Raw genomic sequence first — 20,764 nt, 5'->3', positions numbered from 1 at the left:
TTCTGTGTTGAGGTGCAGTCCTTCCCAAACCACTTCCTTTCCTGTAGTTTCCGTCGCGGACGCCGCGCACTCCAGTGCGCGGGCGCGGGGCCGCCGCAAGACCTCGGCAGGGCGAGGCGAGGCGCGGGGCGGGGCCTCGGCCGGCTAGAGGGAGGCTACGGGGCGGAGCCTGGCGGGCGGGAGAGGGCGCGGGGCGGGGCCTCGGCGGGACAGGCGGGCGGGAGAGAAGCGGGCGGGAGCGGGGCGAGGCGGGGCCTCGGCGGGCGGGAGCGGGGCGGGGCGGGGTTGTGCCCGCCTAGAATCGAGGAAGCGGATGGTGGTTGTGCGGACGCTTCGCGCCGCGGGGAGTGCGGCGGAGTCTGGGCCGCGCCCGCACCCTGGTGTCCGCCTCTCAGCCTCGCGCTGCGGCTGCTGCTGGGTGAGTAGCCCTGCGGCGGCCTAGTGCGCCGCGGCCCCGGGGCCTCTAGTGCCCCGAGCCGCAAGTTCGAAAGCCCTTCCCTGGCGGACGCGGGGCTGGGCGCTGTGGTGCGCGCCGAGGCCGAAGGGCAGGCGCGGGCCCCCTGGGTCCCCGCTCGCCTGCGACCCTCCGTGGATCCTGCAGTCCAGACGGCGCCGGCCGGGCCCTGCCTGGGCGCCGGGGCACGAGGAGCCCGTGCGGCCCCCGATTCTTCCCGTGCCGAGTGGTGACCCCAGGGGCGGCAGGAGAGGACTTTGTTGTCTCCTCTGCACTTAAAGCCTCGGGCTGAGCGGCCGGGGCGGCCGGGGGGTTGCGGACTGAGACATCCGTCCGTGGGTCTCCGGGTTCGGGGTGAAAAACCGACGGGATCTCAGGTCACTCACCTGTCAACGCCACATCCCGTCCCAAATCCAGACGTAGAGCTTCGACTCTGCTCTAGAGCAGTTTTCCCGACACCCGTTCATCCCTGCCCCGGTGTGGCCAGAGTACCTGTCTTAGAACTAACTGTTAGAAATAATATGCAAATACTGCCTGGCGGAAGAAATCAGTTTGCTGAGTGGATCATCGCGGGAGAGCCTGGAGAGCACCGAAACTCATCCAACAGGTGGCTGCGCTGGCAGGGCTCATGTCTTCATTCACCCCACAAGTCGGCCAGTGCCTCCCGGGCTGGAGTCGCGGTGGGACGGTGGTGGCAGCAGTGGAGAGGGATGGGTTTGAGAAACAGCTTAGGCCTGGGGTTGGACCGGCCTTCCTCTGTTGGGCCTGGGGGTGGGGGGGTGAGAGCAGGAATAGGACCCAGCACAGGGCGCCCCCACCTTTTCAGGCTACTGCCTGATCCCACCCAGGCTCACCCGCCCTTTCTGCGAGTTCCATCTGCTTGCTTAATCCTCACTCAGCTGGCAGCTCTCTGTGGAAGGGAGTTGGGGGAAGGTGCAGGAAGATGTGGTTTTTCCACATTCCATCTCCACCCATCTGGGGCACAGCAGGGTCTGAGATGGGGAGAGCTCTCCCGGGCCTGGGTCTGTGCCACCTTGGGGCATACCCTGAGCAAGGGCCACTGGGAGTCATCCATGACTCCTCCTGGGAGAGAGTCTGAGCTGGGAGCTCGGAGGAGAGTGGAAGGGGAATCCTCTGGCGTTAAAGATTAAGGTGGGCAGAGCTGTAGTAAGGCAGTGCCGGAAAAGGGTGCGAGCCAAGCTTTTACTTGCCTTCCAGAGCGTGTGCTCCTCTTGCTCCTGTCTAGGAAGGGAAGAGGTGCAGGGTCAGCACCTGCGGGAGGCCTTGTGCAGCCCTTCATCTGTTGGGCTCAGAAGCTGGCTTCTCGTGGGCTTCCTTGAGCACCAGGTGCCTTGCTGTGCCGGGCTCAGGGCCATAGGGGATAGGTTTGTCTTGTAGGAACAGATACGCAGACGGGCCACCAAGAGGCACCAGGATGCAGTCTTCTCCACTTTGTGCTGAGCCAAGGGACCCTGGGGCAGCTGCTGGCAGTTTGTCTGAGGAGGCTGGGCTATCTGAGGTGGCTGTTGAAGGATGAGTAGGAGCCTGCCAGCTCTGGAACATGGGACAGTGCACTCGGGGGAGTGCTGGGGGGCAGGGGTGCCTCTGTGGGACAGAGGTGTATGCAGGTGGGAAGGGGTGTTGCAGGTCCTGCTCCAGCACTTTGCCAGGGAAGCTCATAACCTTAGCCAGCCTGGTGAAACAGAGGAGGAACCAGAGAGTCCGCTCATTTGCAAATAAGACTGGTCTGTCTGGGGGCCTTGCAGTGCCTAGGCCATGGGACTCAGAAGGAAGTTTGGGGGAGGAAGGGAAGAGCATGGCCATCAGATGACAGAGCCTTCCAGGACAGGAGCCCTGGCTTTGTGGAAGGGCAGTGTTCTCCCCCATCTTCTAGTGCAGGATGGATGGATTGAGGCCTGGGACGTGAGGCTGTAGACCTGTCCGTTTTCAAGGCCAAGCATCCATCCTGGCCAAGGACCATGTGTATCTTGGTGGTGGCACCCAGGGTGTTGCTCTGGACTGCCTGCCCTGAGAAGCCTCACTCTAGAGCCATGGCCACTGGCAGTGCTTTCTGTGGTTGCACCTCTGGTGACCATTGGCCAGGCAGGAGCTGTGGAGGGCCAGCTGCCCACCTTGCGGCGCCTGCCATAGGATCTCATTAGTAACACCTTGGCTGTCACACCTGATGGGCCACCCCCAAGACCTCACGCATCCTTGGCTCGGAGCCACTGACGGGCCACCCCCGAGGCCACACGTGCCCAGAGCCACTAATGGGCCTGAAAAAGACAGCTAATGGAGGATGGCGATGACTAAGTATGACATACAGAGCTGACTGTGCCAGCTACACACACAGAGAACTTGGAGTGTATAAATTGGCTTGTAATCAGACCAGGTCATCATCATGCTCTTTCCATGGGCAAACTGAGGCATGGAGAAGTCAAATAACTTGTCCAGTCAGAACTGAGGGAGTCCGACCCCAGAGTGCCGGCCTTTAACCATTGTGTAAACTGCCTGGACTTAAGGGCCACTCACTGCCCTGTTCCCCATATTTGGTGCCTGCCCCGCACCTGTGAGCCCTCCGGGGTGGGGAGCTGAGAACAACCGAGGCCTGCCTGTGGACTCCCCTCCTTGCAGGCAACCGGGTGAGGGGCAGCTGGGGGTGTCGGGAGCACCGTGAAGCTTTGGGCAGTGCCGTGGGCCATCTTGGCGGGATTTCCCCAGGAACCCTGTCCCCACCCCACTTCAGTCCTTTCCCTTTCTTGCTCTCCTCTTCTGGCCTGACCTTCTGGGGTCAAATGGGGAAGTTTCAAATGAAAGAAAAACTTGATCATGGGATGAGGCATAATGCAGCAGTTTCTGGGGGGATCCAGTTCTGGGTTGGTTTTTGGGGTTTGTGAGCAGGGTCCTCGGAGCTACCAGTTTAGAAATGAGGAAGTGGTTTGTTTTGAATCACCCTCTCTCCTCAGTAATCCTTCAGCTTGGGGTTGGAGGTGGGTGCTGGGCAGTGGGCTTGTAAAGGGGAGAAGGTAGACTGGGCTTCAAAGGGACCGGCTACTCGCAGGCACACGGTAGTGGTCACAAGCTGCCCTGTGTGGAGAGGCCGCCACCACGTGGAGAGACAGCTCCACTGTGGAGCTTTTTGCAAAGCTTCCTGCCTGGGCTTCTGTCTGGTCTGGGGGCACCTCCGAGCCTGTAGTCGCTGGGTTCCTGCCATGCTGACCCTGTACTGACCAGTGGGGCAGGTCAGTATTCACCTGATGTGCTCAGTAAAAAGCCCCTTTCTTCCGAGTAAGGAGAGGGCTACGGCCTGGGTCTTAGTGGACAGCACAGTGTGTGTGGAGAGGGGAGGTGGCCATGCTTGTCCCCAGTGGGCCCTCGGCCGGGAGCCGTTTCTCTGCTTGTGGGCATCTCTGATCTTTTGCTGATGTGATTTGCACAAACATGTATAATTTTAATTCTCATGCTAATTCTGTGAAGTTAAGCAGCTGCAAAACCTTGGGGGTGGGGTGTTTCTCACATGCATGCTTGCGTCTGGGTTCGGGATGGCGCTGTTGCAGGAGCTCTGTCCTGCCATGTCGGCAGCAGAGCCAAATGGAAAGATAAGACCCTGTGGGTGGGCACTTTCCCCGCTATCTCTGCTGACCCCACAGGGCAGCCAGTGTCCCTTTTTACAGGTGATGAAAGTGAAGTCATGGAGCCAGTTCAGAGCCAGCTGTGACCCCTCCACCTGTCCCCCTTTAGAGGATCCCTCTGTGGGCTGGGCATGTGTGGGCCTCTTAAGGGCTGCTGGACCTGGGGAACGTAGGGGTTTATAGTGTCTCCCCAGGGAGAGCTGGCTGAAGTGGGAGCAGGGGGACTAGAGTCCAATTAGGGGCTGGGGGCAACAGGAGGGCGTGACAGGGAGGTGCTGGCCTGCGGGAGTGGCAGGGGCTGTGGCAGGATGGCATCCAGGATGAGGTCTGGGGAGAGGCCTGGAATTGAGTGACTCTGGTCTTGTGGGCATAAAACCCAGCCTGAGGTCTCGGGCTCTGTGCCCCCGTTTGGGGGAAGGCCAGTGGGCGAATGAGTCCCCCACAGCAGCAAGGCCATTAGTGTAGTGCCGCCATCTGGGGAGTCAGGCTGGGGGTGCTATGTACCAGTGGCTGCACAATAGGCCCACCTTGGGGGTTCAGTGGGTGGAACCCTGAGCTGTTGTGGGGAGGCCACTGTGTTTGGGTCATTTATCTGTGTCTGTGTGGGGACACGGTAGAGGCCCACAGCCAGGCTTGGCACCACTGTGGACCCTAGAATCCAGGCAGGCCTGCTGCGGTTGAGGAGGTAAATGACCCTTGGTTGAGGAGGTAGAACTTTCTAGCAGGCATTTCCTGTCCTGGACATGGTGGGTTGGCCGACCCTTGGGACTAGGTGAAGCACAGCCTTGAGGAGGGCTCTAGCCCAGCACACCTCCTTTGCCATCCCCCTGGTCCAGGCAACAGGGAGGGCCTGGCTTGACCTGGGAGGCCAGCTGGCCCCAGGAGTGCACCACTTCTCAAAAAACCCGTTTTCTCCCCGTCTCTTCTAGGAAGTTCCCAGACTCTTAATGGCTGACGGTGCTGAGCCAGTGGCCTTGCTGGCCACAGCACCTCCTTGGGGTGGCTTGCATGTGTTAACAGCAGTTCTGGCTATCCCCACGCCAGTGCCCGCAGCACTTGCCCTGTTCCACATGCAGGATGTCATCCCCTTTCCTAGAGGAGGAGACTAAGCTTGCTGCTGGAACTCGAAGGGTGGAAGGGCTGGGACTCAGGCAAGGAGGGCCTTCTGTCACACCTGCTTGCCATCCTTGTCCACTGAAACAGTCACTGCCCCCCAGCCAGCTCTGGCCAGAAGTGCCAGGGACTGGTTACTGGGGCTCTACTTTGGCCTTGGTGCCACCCCCTTTCTTTTTTTGTTCTCCAATGTGCACACACATAATCAATATATATATGTATTTTTTGGAATCATTAATGTACAATTACATGAGCAACATTATGGTAACTAGATTCTCCCCATTAGCAAGTCCCTATCACATACCCCATTACAGTCATTGTCCATCATCGTAGTAAGATGCTATAGAATCACTACTTGTCTTCTCTATGTTATACTGCCTTCCCGTGCTGCCCCCCACATTATGTGTGCTGATCGTAATGCCCCTTTTTCCCTCTTATCCCTCCCTTCCCACCCATCCTCCCCCGTCCCTTTCCCTTTGGTAACTGTTAGTCCATTCTTGGGTTCTTTGATTCTGCTGCTGTTTTGTTCCTTCAGTTTTTTCTTTCTTCTTTTACTCCATAGATCAGTGAAATCATTTGATACTTGTCTTTCTCCACCTGGCTTATTTCACTGAGCATAATACCCTCTAGCTCCATCCATGTTGTTGCAAATGGTAGGATTTGTTTTCTTCTTATGGCTGAATAATATTCCATTGTGTATATGTACCGTATCTTCTTTATCCATTCATCTACTGATGGACACTTAGGTTCCTTCCATTTCTTGGCTGTTGTAAATAGTGCTGCGATAAACATAGGGGTGCATATGTCTTTTTCAAACTGGGCTGCTGCATTCTTAGGATAAATTCTTAGGAGTGGAATTCCTCCATCAAATGGTATTTCTATTTTGAGTTTTTTGAGGAACCTCCATACTGCTTTCCACAATGGTGAATTAATTTACATTCCCACCAGCAGTGTAGGAGGGTTCCCCTTTCTCCACATCGTCACCAGCGTTTGTTGTTTGTCTTTTAGATGCTGGCCGTCCTAACTGGTGTGAGGTGATATCTCATTGTGGTTTTAATTTGCATTTTTCTGATGACTAGTGATATGGAGAATCTTTTCATGTGTCTGTTGGCCATCTGAATTTCTTCTTTGGAGAACTGTCTCTTCATATCCTCTGCCCATTTGTTAATCAGGTTATTTGCTTTTTGGGTGTTGAAGCGTGTAAGTTCTTTATATATTTTGGATGTTAACCCCTTGTCGTCTATGTCATTTACAAATATATTCTCCCATACTGTAGGATGCCTTTTTGTTCTGTTGATGGTGTCCTTTGCCATACAGAAACTTTAGTTTAATGTAGTCCCAGTTCTTCATTTTTGCTTTTGTTTCCCTTTCTTGAGGAGATGTGTTCAGGAAGAAGTTGCTCATACTTATATTCAGGAGATGTTTGCCTATTGTCTTCTAAGAGTTTTATGGTTTCAGGACTTACATTCAAGTCTTTAATCCATTTTGTGTTTACTTTTGTGTGTGGGGTTAAACAATAATCCATTCTCTTACATGTAGCTGTCCAGTTTTGCCAACACCAGCTGTTGAAAAGGCTGTCATTTCCCCACTGTATGTCTGTGGCTCCTTTATCATATATTAATTGACCATATATGTTTGGGTTAATGTCTCGACTCTCTGTTCTGTTCCACTGGTCTGTGGGTCTCTTCTTGTGCCAGTACCAAATTGTCTTGATTGTTGTGGCTTTGTAGTAGAGCTTGAAGTTGGGGAGTGTTATTCCCCTGCTTTATTCTTCCTTCTCAGGATTGCTTTGGCTGTTGGGGGTCTTTTGTGGTTCCATATGAATTTTAGGCTGATTTCTCTAGTTCGTTCAAGAATGCTGTTGGTATTTTGATAGGAATTGCATTGAACCTGTAGATTGCTTTAGGCCAGATGGCCATTTTTTTTTGTTTTGGAATCGTTAATCTACAATTACATGAGGAACATTATGTTTACTAGATTCCCTCCATCACCAAGTTCCCTCCACATACCCCATTGCAGTCACTGTCCATCAGCATAGTAAGATGCTGTAGAATCACTACCTGTCCTCTCCGTGCTGTACAGCCTTCTCTGTGCCCCACATACATTATGCATGCTAATTCTAATGCACCCTTTCTCCCCCCACCCTTAACCTTCCCTTCCCACCCATCCTTCCCAGTCCCTTTCCCTTTGGTAACTGTTAGTCCATTCTTGGGTTCTGTGAGTCTGCTGCTGTTTTGTTCCTTCAGTTTTTTCTTGGTTCTGCTATTCCACAGATGAGTGAAATCATTTGATACTTGTCTTTCTCTGCATGGTTTATTTCACTGAGCATAATACCTTCTAGCTCCATCCATGTTGTTGCAAATGGTAGGATTTGTTTTCTTATGGCTGAATAATATTCCATTGTATCACCTCTTCTTTATCCAGTCATCTACTGATGGACACTTAGGTTGCTTCCATTTCTTGGCTATTGTAAATAGTGCTGTGATAAACATAGGGGTGCATATGTCTTTTTCAAACTGGGCTGCTGTATTCTTAGGGCAAATTCCTAGGAGTGGAATTCCTGGGTCAAATGGTATTTCTATTTTGAGTTTTTTGAGGAATCTCCATACTGCTTTCCACAATGGTTGAACTAATTTACATTCCCACCAGCAGTGTAGGAGGGTTCCCCTTTCTCCCCTTCTTCACCAACTTTGTTGTTGTTTGTCTTTTGGATGGTCGTGATGCTTACTGGTGTGAGCTGATATCTCGTTGTGGTTTTAATTTGCATTTCTCTGATGACAAGTGATGTGGAGCATCTTTTCATGTGTCTGTTGGCCATCTGAATTTCTTCTTTGGAGAACTGTCTGTTCAGCTACTCTGCCCATTTTTTAATTGGATTGTTCGCTTTTTGTTTGTTGAGGTGTGTGAGCTCTTTATATGTTTTGGATGTCAACCCTTTATTGGAGCTGTCATTTTTGAATATATTCTCCCATACTGTAGGATGCCTTTTTCTTCTATTAGTGGTGTCCTTTGCTGTACAGAAACTTTTTAGTTTGATGTAGTCCCAGTTGTTCATTTTTGCTTTTGTTTCTCTTGCCCAGGAAGATATGTTCATGAAGAAGTCACTCATGTTTATGTCCAAGAGAGTTTTGCCTGTGTTTTTTTCTAAGTTTTATGGTTTAGGATAGCCATTTTGACAATATTAATTCTTCCTATGCAAGAACACAGGATGTGTTTCCATTTATTGGTATCTTCTTTAATTTCTCGCATGAGTGTCTTGTAGTTTTCAGAGTATAGGTCTTTCACTTCATTGGTTAGGTTTATTCCTAGGTACTTTATTCTTTTTGGTGCAATTGTGAATGGAATTATTTTTCTCATTTCTCTCTCTGCTAGTTCATTGTTAGTGTATAGGAATGCCACAGATTTCTGTGTAACAATTTTGTATCCTGCAACTTTGCTGAATTCAGATATCAGTTCTAGTAGTTTTGGAGTGGAGTCTTTAGGGTTTTTTATGTACATTATCATGTCATCTGCTAACAGGGACAATTTAACTTCTTCCTTGCCAATCTGGATGCCTTGTATTTCTTTGTTTTGTCTGATTGCTGTGGCTAGGACCTCCAGTACTATGCTGAATAGAAATGGAGAAAGTGGGCATGCTTGTCTTGTTTCTGATCTTAAAGGAAAAGCTTTCAGCTTCTCGCTGTTAAGTATGATGTTGGCTGTCAGTTTGTCATATATGGCCTTTATTATGTTGAGGTACTTGCCCTCTATACCCATTTTGTTGAGAATTTTTATCATTAATGGATGTTGAATTTTGTCAAATTCTTTTTCAGCATCTGTGGAGATAGATGATCATGTGGTTTTTGCCCTTTTTGTTTATGTGGTGGATGATGTTAATGGATTTTCTAATATTGTACCTTCCTTGCATCCCTGGAATAAATCCTACTTGATCATGATGGATGGTCTTTTTGGTGTATTTTTGAATTCATTTTGCTAATATTTTGTCGAGTATTTTTGCATGTATGTTCATCAGGGATATTGGTCTGTAATTTTCTTTTTTTGTGGTGTCTTTGCCTGGTTTTGGTATTAGAGTGATGCCAGCCTCATAGAATGAGTTTGGAAGTATTCCCTCCTCTTCTATCTTTTGAAAACTTTAATAAGAATGGGTATTAGGTCCTCACTAAATGTTTGATAAAATTTAGCCATGAAGCCATCTGGTTCAAGTGTTTTGTTCTTGGGTAGTTTTTTGATTACTGATTCAATTTCATTGCTGGTAATTGGTCTGTTCAGATTTTCTGTTTCTTCCTGGGTCAGTCTTGGGAGGTTGTATTTTTCTAGAAAGTTGTCCATTTCTTCTAGGTTATCCAGTTTGTTAGCATATAATTTTTCATAGTATTGTCTAATAATTCTTTGTATTTCTGTGGTGTCCGTAGTGATTTTTCCATTCTCATTTCTGATTCTGTTTATGTGTGTAGACTCTCTTTTGTTCTTGATAAGTTTGGCTAGGGGTTTATCTATTTTGTTTATTTTCTCAAAGAACCAGCTCTTGCTTTCACTGATTCTTTCTATTGTTTTATTCTACTCAATTTTATTTATTTCTGCTCTAATCTTTATTAAGTCCCTTCTACTGACTTTGATCCTCACATTCTTTTTCTAGTTTCGTTAATTGTGAGTTTAGAATGTTCATGTGGGATTGGCCTGTATTGCAATATACTTTCCTCTTAGCACAGCCTTCGCTGTGTCCCACAGATTTTTGCTGTGTTGAATTATTGTTGTCATTTATCTCCATATATTGCTTGATCTCTGTTTTTATTTGGTCACTGATCCATTGGTTATTTAGGAGCATGTTGTGAAGCCTCCATGTGTTTGTGGTATTTTTCATTTTCTTTGCATAATTTATTTCTAGTTTCATACCTTTGTGGTCTGAGAAACTGGTTGGTACAATTTCAGTCTTTTTGAATTTACTGAGGCTCTTTTTGTGGCCAGGTATATGATCTATTCTGGAAAATGTTCTGTGTGCACTTGAAAAGAATGTGTATTCTTCTGTTTTTGGGTGTAGAGTTCTGTAGATGTCTGTTAGGTCCATGTCTTCTAATGTGTTGTTCAGGGCCTCTGTGTCCTTACTTATTTTCTCTCTGGTTGATCTGTCCTTTCCCCTTTTAATTTAGCTAGTATTTATTTCACATATATAGGTGCTCCTGTGTTGGGAGCATAGATATTTATAATTGTATCTTCTTGTTGGATTGACCCTTTATCATTATGTAATGTCCTTCTTTGTCTCTTGTGACTTTCTTTGTTTTGAAGTCTATTTCGTGTGATACAAGTACTGCAACTCTGGCTTTTTTCTCTCTATTAGTTGCATGAAATATCTTCTTCCATCCCGTCACTTTTAGTCTGTGTATGTCTTTGGATTTAAAGTGAGTCTATTGCAGGCAGCATATAGATGGGTTTTGTTTTTTTTATCCTTTCAGTGTCTCTATGTCTTTTGATTTGTGCATACAGACCATTTACATTTAGGGTGATTATCAATAGGCATGTAGTTATTGCCATTGCAGATTTTAGATTCGTGCTTACCAAAAGTTCAAGATTCTGTTCTTTTTCTCCTCCTTTTTCTTCCTCCTCCATTCTTTATATATTAGGTATCATATTCTGTACTCTTTATGTATCCCTTGATTGACTTTGGGGATAGGTAATTTAATTTTGCATTTGCTTAGTAAGTAGCTGTTATACTTTCTTTACTGTGGTTTTATTACCTCTGGTGACAGCTATCCAACCTTAGGAACACTTCCATCTATAGCAGTCCCTTGAAAATAGACTGTAGAGATAGTTTGTGGGAGGTAAATTCTCTCACCTTTTGCTTATCTGGAAATTGTTTAATCCCTCCTTCAAATTTAAATGATAATCTTGCCGGATAAAGTAATCTTGGTTCCAGGCCCTTCTGCTTCATGGCATTAAATACATCATGTCACTCCCTTCTGGCCTGTAAGGTTTCTGCTGAGAAGTCTGATGTTAGCCTGATGGGCTTTCCTTTGTAAGTGATCTCATTTCTGTCTCTGGCTGCTTTTAACAATCTGTCCTTATCTTTAATCTTTTCCATTTTAATTACTATTTGTCTTGGTGTTGTCTTCCTTGCCTCCCTTGTTTTGGGAGATCTTTGCACCTCCATGGCCTGAGAGACTATCTCCTTCCCCAGATTGGGGAAGTTTTCAGCAATTACCTCCTTAAGGACACTTTCTATCCCTTTCTCTCTCTCTTCTTCTTCTGGTACCCCTATAATGCGAATATTGTTCTGTTTGAATTGGTCACACAGTTCTCTCAATATTCTTTCATTCTTAGAGATCCTTTTTTCTCTCTGTGCCTCAGTTTCTTTGTATTCTTCTTTAGTATCTATTTCATTTATCATCTCCTCCACCATATCCAATCTGCTTTTAATTCCCTCTATTGTGCTCTTCAATGATTGGATCTCTGACCGAATTCATTCCTGAGTTCTTGAATATCTTTCCATACCTCCATTAGCATGTTAATGATTTTCATTCTGAACTCCCTTTCAGGAAGAGTTATGAGGTCCATGTCATCTTTCTCAGGAGGTATATTAATTTTACTTTGGACCAGGTTCCTTTGGCGTTTCATATTTGTATGTGGTGCCCTCTGGTGTCCAGAAGCTCTACTCTCTGGAGCTGCTCAGCCCCTGAAGCAATTGTTGGGGGTCGCAGGGGAGCAGTATTGGTGCCTGGGGGGAGGAAAGAGCTGTTTCCTGCTTCCCAGCCGCTATGCCTATCTCCACTGCCTGAATCAATTGGCCAAGCACATAGGCATAAGCCTCTATGCTTTGCATTTGTAGTTGCTGTAGACAGATCTTTCCTCTGGCTGGCCTAATGCCAGGGTAGGGTTTGCTGGTGTGCGAGCCAAGTGGGGCTGGCTGGGAGAAAGGCACAGTAGAGATAGGCTCTGCTTATCACGGAGTGGGTCCTTGGAGCTGTGTAGTCAGCCAGGGAGCTGGAGCACCTGGAAATCGTGAAAGCTCCCAACCTGCTGGGCAGAGTGCACCCAGATAGTTTTGCCTACCTGTCCTTTCTCCTGAGCAGTAAGCTCTGTGCAATCCTTGCCCCTTTAGCAGCCCTCCTGCTAAGGGCTTCCTTGTTAGGAAGTGTCTCAGACTGCCTGCCTTTCTTTTGCCCCAGAGCAGCCGGATATGGATCCCTGCTTTCCACAGTGGCTGGAATCTCAGTCTCTCCATGAATTCTGCCTCTCTTAGCTCTCCAATCCCCTCATCACAACAGTATCATGAAAGCACCACAAAATGTAGGTTTTTGCTCCCACAGCAGACCTCCAGAGTTAGGTATTCAGCAGTCCCAGGCCTCCACTCCCTCTCCGCTCCGTTTCTCTTCCTCCCACCGGTGAGCTGGGTGGGGGAAGGGCTTGGGTCCCGCTCGGCCACAGCTTTGGTACGTTACCCTGTTCCGTGAGGTTTGTTCTTTTCTCCAGGTGTATGCAGTCTGGCCCAGTCCTCTTTCCTGTTGCTCTTTCAGGATTAGTTTATTAATTATATTTTCGTATTATATGCGGTTTTAGGAGGAAGCCTCTGTCTCACCTCTCCCACCACCATCTTTCTGTTGCCCAATTTTAATTGGGTTTTTACTGTTAAAAGAATTCCTCATACACTCTGGATGCAAGTCCCTTGTCAGGTGAGGGGTCTGCTGGTCCTCATTCCCTGCATCGTCTTCTCTTCCTTGATGGTCTCTTCTAAAGCACAAAAGTTCTTGATTTTCAGGAAGTCCAGTTATTTTTTTTCTATATCTCTTGTTCCTTTGATGTTGTGTTTAAGAAATCATTGCCTGACCCCACGTCATAAGTGAAGTTTTAAGAGTTTTATAGCTTTAGTTCTTACATTTAGGTCTGTGGTCTATTTTTAGTAAATTTTTGTGTATGATGTGAGGTATGGGCCCAAATTCATACTTTTGCTTGTGGATATCCAGTTGTCCCCACACCATTTGTTGTAAAAACTATTCTTTACCAACTAGCCATAAATATTTGGGTGTATTTATGGACTCTCATTTCTGTTCCATTGATCCATATATTTATCCTTTGCCAGTACCACACTGTCTTGAATACTGTAGCTTAGTAATAAAATTTGAAATTGGGAAGTATGAGTTCATCAACTTTATTCTTTTTCAAGATTTGTTATTTTGTGCACCTTGCATGTCATATGAATTACAGGGGCCACTTATTTCTTTCTGCACAAAAGCCATCTGAGAGTTTGGGAGGAATTGCATTGAATTTTAGGGAGTATCACTATCTTAACAATAAGCCTCCCAGTCCATTAACGTGGATGGCTTTCCATTCATTAGATCTTCACTTTCTTCCTTCAGTGCTTGTGGTTTGCAGTGCAGAAAGCTCAGCTCCTTTTGTCAACTGCTTCTCAAGGACTGTATTTCTCTGGATGCTGTTATAAAGGTAATTGTGCTCCTAATTTCAGTTTGGCTGCTCATCGCTAGCATATGGTACAACTGACCTTGCAAGTACTTTTGTCCTGCAACCTTGCTGAACTCATTTGTTAGCTCCAGTAGTATTTTAGTGGATCCTTGGGCTTTTCTGTGTATATAAGGTGTTGTCATATTGGTGTGTTAATTTCAGTGTGTAGCGAGGGTTGAGAGCAGCTGGGTTAGGTCAGTGGTACCCATGCCTTTGAGATGTATGGGGAAGTGTACAGAGTAGTCGGACAGCGTGCTGGAGTTTGTGAGGAGTTCTCCCCAGGGCCATGGGGAAGACGCGGACTGGGAGCTCAGGCCCAGCCTAGGGACCAAGGAGGCCAGGGGGCCGGAGCCAAGAGCCCGGGCCGAGTGAGTGGAAGTGCCGTGCTGAGGAGGGGTGTTCTGGGAGAGGGTGGCACCTCTTCCTCCGTGAAGTGTCTGGAAGAGCCCTGTGAAAATTGCTGAATCAAGCCCAGAAGGAGTCAGCAGGTTAGGGAAGCCGATGGTGTGGTGCTCTTGGGGACTGTGGAGAGGAGGACGTTATGGCTCTGAGAGACCCAGGGCCGTCAGGGCCATGTTTCTGGCTCTGCCTTGACCTGTCCACCCTGGGTAACTGGGCTTCACTCCACTGAAAGGGAAAGACTGTTTTCTGACAGCTCCAGCCTAGGTTCGTCATAAAAGGGACCTGGCAGGTGCCCTAGACATCCACATTATCTAGAGCCTGGTGGGATCATCTTTGTGGTGCCTTTGTTAATAAACGAGCTTAGTAAAGTCTTTGACACGTGCTCGTTTGATCATTTTATATTTGTGCAAAAGTCATGGTTTAGTTTTTCTTCCTTTAATACCCATGAGCAATTTTTCAAGCCATGCCCTGAAAAGCAGGCCTGGGATTCTCGGGGTCCCCTCCCAGCTGCCAGCAGAGAGCTTTATCAGTGGGCTGACTCCCTTTGTGCCTGCTTTCCCCATCTCAGCCTCTCTATATCTGTGATTTCAGTTTCTCCCTGGCACATGCAGATCAGTCGTTCCCACTGGTGGCATCAGTGACTGAACGGTGGTCACACCATGTGCTCACCCTGGCCAACGGCAGAGGTCTCCTCTGCTGGGTTAGGTCAGAAGCCGTACTGTTGGACTTTGTTTGTTTGTGTTCAGCAGAAAGAGCAACTCTGACGTCCGGACCAGAGAGTCTCTGTGTTTCTAACGTGTGCTCTCAACCTGGGGCTGAAGTCCTGCGACTGAGGCCTGGCTTCCCCCTGTGTCTCATTCAGAAAGACCTTTGGCTCTCATGGTGTAAATGTGAAAAAATGCCTTTTGTCGTTGGGGAGTTAGAATGTGACATGTCTTAAGTCGGAGGAATTCTGTTCTGATTGGCTTGTGGACCTAAATACATGCTATATAAATCAAATATTTCTAAAATTTGTAAGAAATAAGGTAATTGCACTTCCAATAATTTAAGTGCACTAGACTTAAAGTTCTTACAGAAACAAATTCAGAAATGTTTTAAGAATATAGGTTCTCACAATGAAGAAAAATTTGGGGGAAATGAGAATAAATTTCGCTTAAAAATGGTGTCTTTTCACTTGTTCGTTATGCTTCAGAAGATTGGAGACTGAAGAGAACTAGGCTGGAGATGGATTAATGACTGTGCATTGAGCATTGACCCCCCTATACAGAATTTTATTGTTGTTAACAACCATTTGATCAATAAATATGAGAGATGCCCTCTCAAAAAAAAAATGGTGTCTTTTCTGATTTTCAATATCCAATTTATCAACATAATATATATAATACATAATACAGTAAATATAATAAATTCTGCTTGGTTCTCCCCTTTCAAACTAATACAGGTTTACTTATAAAATCCACTCATATTACTCTTATGTAATGTTTAAGGTTATAAAAAATGTAAATTTGTTTGCAACTAAATTATTATATTATTAAGTTGTATAGGTAAATGTTTCAGAAACTGTGCTTTATGGGGGTGCCTATGCTGTCCATAATAGGTTTTTATTCTCAAGGGAAACACTGATCAAATTTGTTATGAGATTGTTGTGTACTGCATTCTAAAAGAGAATTTGAGGCTCCTCCATTCTGATATTATTGGTTAGAGAAACAAATTAATCACAACCAATAAACCTCTGCCACCTAGAGATGACTTGGGTCTTTGGGGCACATGTGAGCATGTCTTCAGCAAAGGACAGAATTGGAGCCTGGTGGGAAAGGACTGTACCAGGTACTTCGTACCTGTATCACTTCAAAGGCTTTTGAGCTCCCACGGCTTTGACCTTCAGAATCCACCAGGGTGCCAAGTCCTGATCCCTGGGACTCTGTAGTCTGGATGTGGATGGCTTTGTAGCCCTAAGAATAAAATAACCAGTTACTTTGTTAACACAGGGAGTGCATTAGGGAATAGCAGAGAAATGACAGCTCCAGATGCACAAACCATGGGGAAGCCACAGGCAGTCCAAAGAGACAGGCAAGGTCGGCCTCAGCAGGGTTCTGGGGGAAGTCTGGGAGGCCCTTGGCCAGGAGTGCATGGGCAGAACTGGGGTGGTGCTGAGTATAGTGTGGCTGCGCAGGGGCCCCTCACAGATAATTCCTGGGGGGCTTGTGGGTGGCCACCCACTGCCCGTGAGGCTTCAGGGACGGGGACCTCGGGCCCCAGATCCTGCAGAGCGTGGTGGACCCAGGACCCCACACTCTGCGGGAGGTTGTGCTGTGGTGCTTGGAATGTTGCTGGTGCTTTAGTTTCTGTTTTCCAGGTATAGGAGGAAGCTGCTTGAGCTGTGTGTGACCCATGACAGTCCAGTGGACTCTGCTCCAGCTCATGGCATTGAAATAAAAATCAGCTCCAATTCGCACCGCTGCCCTCTTGCTCTGGGGCCTGCCAGCACCCCAGAATTCTTGACTGTATTTTGTGTGTTGTTAATAGTTACTCACACAGGTCAATAAGAAGACTGTCTTTTTTTTTTTTTTTTTTTTTTGTGAAACAGATGTAACATGAAACTGACCATTTTAACTGTGCAGTTCAGTGGCATTAATAAGGAATTAATAATTCCCTTTAAAAATGGGCAATTCCTCATGTACGTGAAATTGTGTATTCCCTTTTGTGTATGGCTTATGTCACAGATGTAGTGTTTTTTAAGGTTCATCCATGGTGCAGCAGGTGCCAGAATTTCATTCTCTGTGTGTGGTAAAGTGTACATGACGTTAAGTTTACCATTTTAACTATTTTCAAACGATCAAGTTCAGTAGCATAAAGTACATAAACACTTGTGCAACCACCACCATCCGTCTCCAGAGCATTCTCATCTTCTTGGTGAAACTCTGTCTCCATGAACTCCCATCCTCCTCCCCCATGTCCCTGGCATCCCCCATTCTGCCTTCTGTGAATGTGATTCCACACAGCTGTGCGAGTGAGATCACACATGTGTCCCCCTTTGTGTGTGGTTCATCTCACTTGGCATGACGTCCCCAAGCCCACCCGCAGTGCGCCCTTCCCTTCCTCCCTGAGGCTGAACTATATCCCAGCGAATGGACAGACCATGTTTTGTTTTTCGCCTGTCAGTGAGCCTGTGTGTTGTTTCCGCCTTGTACCTGCTGTGAATGATGCTGCTGTGAACATAAGTGTACAAGTATCTGAGTCCCTGCTTTTGTTGCTGGGCAGCTGCGTCTGGGGAGGTCTCTCCCTCCACACTAGGTAGAGCACCAGGTGAAACCTCACCCTGGACAAGGGAGGGTTCTTGACTCTGGACGAGAAAGAATTCTTGAACAGGTTGGACAAGTGTAGGTAAGGAAGGAATTCATTAAGGCAAGACAGCAGTGAGTGGCAGCAGCCGTGCAGGCAGCAGAGAACAAGGAAGAGCAGAGGGAGGAAAGGGAAGTTCCCTAAACTCCTGCTCAGCGTAGGGCAAATCCCTGCCAACTCCTAAAGCCAGGGTCAGCTGGCATCCAGTGTCTGCTTGAATCTTCACACTGTGGGAACTAAGCCTCTACCACGCCAGGATTTGGGGGAGCTGCAGAGCACTGGATGCAGTGAGATTATATTCTGAGAACTTCCCAAAGGCAAAAAAAGGAGATTTTCAAGTCAGGCTACTGCTAAAGAGCATGACCATACAGCTGCAGTCCTGTCCAGTTCACCCAGGTGATAAGGAACGTGCAAGCGCAAATCAGAGCTCTCAGTAGCTCCTCCCTACTTACCTGGAGTAGAAGAGACAGAGTGAAGACTTGTGCTTAAGTCTGGAAAATAGAATGAAATAGTAAAGTGACAAAGAGCACAGAGACAAAATGCAGTAAGTTGAGCAGTGAGAACGCTTTATTTAAAAAGTACACACTTTTGAAGAAAGGGGAATGTGGGCAACCTCAGAGAGGAGATGTACTAGGGCTTAGGATTCTGTCTTTTAAGGTTTTCAGGAATCGGGCAGTAGGTGGGGAGGTGTAGGCTTGACATGTGGTCTCATGGTATCTTTCTCCGGTGATACTATGTCACCATTCACAGTCAGTCCTCTAGATAATTCTGTAGGATAAACTTAACACAAGGAATTTATTAGTCCAGTTCCTCTCTAAGGTAGTGGTTTCCCTCAAGCACTGGGAACATACCAGTTAAGACTGCTCGCCCTGCCTTAAGATGGGTAGGTTATTATCTGATTACCAAAGCATGTGTTAGGCCTAAGTCCCTGGTTTCTAAAATGGAATCTTATCCTTCAAATGGAACCACTCCTGTTCTGGCTGTACTGTTTGTATCTTGGCATTTTTCATCACAGGCAGGAAAAGTCAATCGCGATGCTTGTCCCAGGTCCCTGCCCTGCCTCACTTTCACTTCTGAGGTTTTGTGGTTCCCCGCATGGACCCACAGGCAGAGGGCTGGGCAGGCTGCAGAGCCCCGCATCAGCCAGGTCAGCTCAGCTGGACTGTGCAGATGCCCGCAGCCACGCTCACGTGTCACAGCCCCCATCCCCACCCTGCCCAGGGGAGATCAGCCTGGAGGGCTCAGAACGGATAGCCAGCCTGGAGCTTGGTGCCTGGAAGATTCCTTAGGAGAATAACCAGCAGTCCTAAGCCTTGCTTCCCACTCACTCCCTCAGGCCATGCCTCCTGAGGGGACACAGCCTCTTCCTTGCCCCAACCCTATGATCAAACATGTGTAAGATGTTCCCAGACCAAGGGTTTGGAGCAGTGCACCAGACAGGCTCTGGGCCTTGGTCCTCAGTAAGACACTGAAGCAACTTTTCTTGAACACAAAGGTCATACTGATTTCAGCTGACAAATCTTAGCAACCACAGAGGGACCCGGAACAGACTGCCCGAGGCTGTCTGACACGTGGCCCTGGTGCCTGGGTGCCAACATGGCCCTGTGGTTCCAGCCAGCAGGAGAGGCATTACTGGGCCTTGGGCACCCTCCTCTCGGTTGTGGCCCCGAGTTTCTGCGGTAGTTGTGTGCACTCTCTTGAGGGGTCCCAGTCAAGGTGACAGGGAGGGGAACTCAGCGTCACAGTTGAGAGATACAGAGGGCATAGTCTCAGGTGAAAGACACTGGGAAGAAAAAAACGAGTGGAGGGAAAATGGGTGCTTTCCTGCCCCACGTGGTCTGTTAAAACAGATTCAGCGAAACAAACCCAAATGTGAAATAGCATCTGTGTGACCCCAAATCAGATTGCAGACCGAGCTGGGCAAGGTGCGATGGGAGAGCACCTGGGAGACCAGGGAAACCTGGGGACACTCCCGAGAGCGAGGGTGGGATTTAGGTGCAGGGCATCCAGGAGCTCCTGCCGAGGGGGAAGAGGGTGGAGACCAGGCATGCAGTTTGTGGCTGACCCACATGCTAGCCTGCCTGGAAGGGGTAATGTGTGTGGCCTGTGGCCGAGGGAACAAAACCTTGGTCAGAGGGGTCTGCCTCCCAACAAGATGTTTGCAGGCCATCAAACTGCCCAAGGGAGGGGTCTACGTGGACAGTGATGTGGGACGAGAAGTTACAAGAGGCCCACACCATCAGAACTGGTGCTGGAAATGAACACTCACCTCCCCAGCCAGTCTCGGTGGAGGTGTCAGAGGTCTAGTCCTCAGCAGGGCCATGGGGAGTTCATTCATGGTGGGTGACCACAGCCTGACAGGGATGCACACACGGACACTGGCCATCTGGTGCTCTGAGCCCCAGGTGGTGTAGAGGCCAGCAGAGAACCAGGCACAGGGCAGTGTTTCGTGGCCTTTGGGAGTGCCATTTGCAAACCAGCATGCTGACCATGGTACCTGAATCCTAGTATTGTGATCTCACTGAACCAGATTGGGAAGCCAGACTTCTGACACAGTCTCACATGAGTGGAGCCACGAGCCTCCTGCTAGTCCAGAAAGGTTTGCTTGCAGCTTGCTCCCTAAATGGGAGGATTTTCCTAAGGGAGATGCATACTGAAATGGCCCAAATGGGGCCCCCTTTTTTTGTGGTAGTGTTTTTGCATGGTCAGGTGGAGAAGCCACAGGGTTAAGCAACCTGAAGGGGATGCTTCGTTGATTGCTTATTTAGAAAAATCCAAAAAGGGAAATAATCTTTAAATTCTAATGAGTCAGTATGCCACCTTTCAGTGCTAAAAACTATGGTTCTGGAAGCTGTGAATATTTAGCAAAAATGGCAAAATCTTACTTTTTGTGGCCTGAGAAAGCTTAATAACTTCCGGTTGGAGAAACTGTGATTGGACAGAAGTGTGAGTCGGACTGTTTGCAGCTGACATCCCAGCAACCTGCTGCCGGTGCTCAGGGCCATTACAGCCTGGGGTGACTGGCCTTTCAGAGGGACATTCCAGTCAGGTGGAATCATTTAGGAAGTGCACTTAAAAAGTCTTATTTATCTCAAAAGGCTTGTATTGTAAAAATTCTGCCTAAAAGCAACAGAAGTTCTAGGAGGAACTTGTATTTTCTGTAACTTTGAGATATACATGCTCTACCTAGAATTTCGTGAGGGGGAAAGGTCATTTGGATATGGAATTCAGGGCTGTAATTTAAAGTTATAAGGTCTCTGAGTCTGTGTTTGTGTAAAATCTGTGTTGTGTGTGTGATCTTTCCTTCCTATGGGATGGTATTGCTAAAAGTAATTTGTGAAAGACTTCCATTTGGTTTCGGTGGGGAGGG

The 20,764-nt window shown here is 47.8% G+C and overlaps 1 protein-coding gene across 2 annotated transcripts in view; it reads left to right on the top strand.

The window, feature by feature from the left end:
- The first annotated feature begins 261 nt into the window (after positions 1 to 261).
- BID (BH3 interacting domain death agonist) overlaps positions 262 to 20,764 on the top strand; it is a 33,191-nt gene continuing 12,688 nt past the window's right edge. The window contains exon 1 of one of the 2 annotated variants that reach the window (XM_017643095.3): positions 262 to 418. The gene's annotated coding sequence lies outside the window, so the exon portion shown is untranslated. The remainder of the gene's footprint in view (positions 419 to 20,764) is intronic. The other variant, XM_017643097.3, reaches the window with a different exon arrangement.

This window comes from Manis javanica, chromosome 15 (genome assembly GCF_040802235.1).
Source record: "Manis javanica isolate MJ-LG chromosome 15, MJ_LKY, whole genome shotgun sequence".
In the NCBI taxonomy this organism is placed as follows: domain Eukaryota; kingdom Metazoa; phylum Chordata; class Mammalia; order Pholidota; family Manidae; genus Manis; species Manis javanica.
This window is presented reverse-complemented; position numbering and strand designations above follow the sequence as displayed.